The sequence below is a fragment of the Cyprinodon variegatus genome, unplaced genomic scaffold (assembly GCF_000732505.1).
Source record: "Cyprinodon variegatus isolate N-32 unplaced genomic scaffold, C_variegatus-1.0 Scaffold1649, whole genome shotgun sequence".
Classification (NCBI taxonomy): domain Eukaryota; kingdom Metazoa; phylum Chordata; class Actinopteri; order Cyprinodontiformes; family Cyprinodontidae; genus Cyprinodon; species Cyprinodon variegatus.
Window position 1 is genome coordinate 13,247 of NW_015152102.1, and position 950 is coordinate 14,196.

Consider the following 950-nt stretch of genomic DNA (forward strand, 5'->3'; position numbering starts at 1 on the left):
TGAGCTCGTAGATGATGATAAATAACATAGTTATGTATAATATATTACATTTCTGACTGTATATCCCTGTAATTATTACACACTGTAGCTTTAAAGAAAACCCAAATGCTAAAATAACAATGATAGAAAGAACTCAGCAGTGATGAATCATTTCATCTTCCTGATGCAACAGCTGCTCTTTTTTAGCTTTATTTACAACTTATTAAAAATGAAGTTTACAAACGTTTTTAGTAACTACTGTAGGAATTTATCAGGTCAGTCAAACAAAACGGTTATTCTGTCTGTTGATTGATGAATCACATGAATAGTGAGGAATTAGATAGTTTTATATATGGAGGAGAGGAGTTCCTGTTTTCCTGTTTTAAGCTTTAATCGGATCAAAGTGAAGAGTTTCCAGGGAGTGATGCGTCACTCTTCAATGTTCACCCCAAAGCTGAACTTCAAGCAGACATGAAATCAGAAGGATAGTTTTAAAGGCATCGTTTGATTTTCTTCTCATCTTTCAATAGAAAATCATCTTCTGCAATAGAATCCACTGCTGATGGAGACAAACAGTAAAGAATAGAAACAGCCATAAAGTCAAACAGTTTGTTCCTCCTGCTGATCAAATGAAACTCTATCTGTAACGTTAGATTAAAGCAGCTGATCAGGTCAATCAGAGGGAGGAGTGACGCTCTCAGCATCCATCTGGGACTTTGCCTTAACAGGAGCTCCTCCTCCATGAGGAGGTGATGCTGTGGATGGATCCGTTTCGCTGCTCCTCTTTGTTCTGCAGCTTCCAGCAGATCTCCGCTCCTCCGGTTCTTCCTTTCTGTGTCAGTCTCTGTCCAGCCAGGCAGGGAGCTGGAGTGCTTCTATTTTTAGGCTCAGCCTCCCACCCCCTTTGGCAGAGAAAGATACACCCACATGGAGCCTGACAGCGTGCAGGACATCAGGGCTCAAAGCTGGGC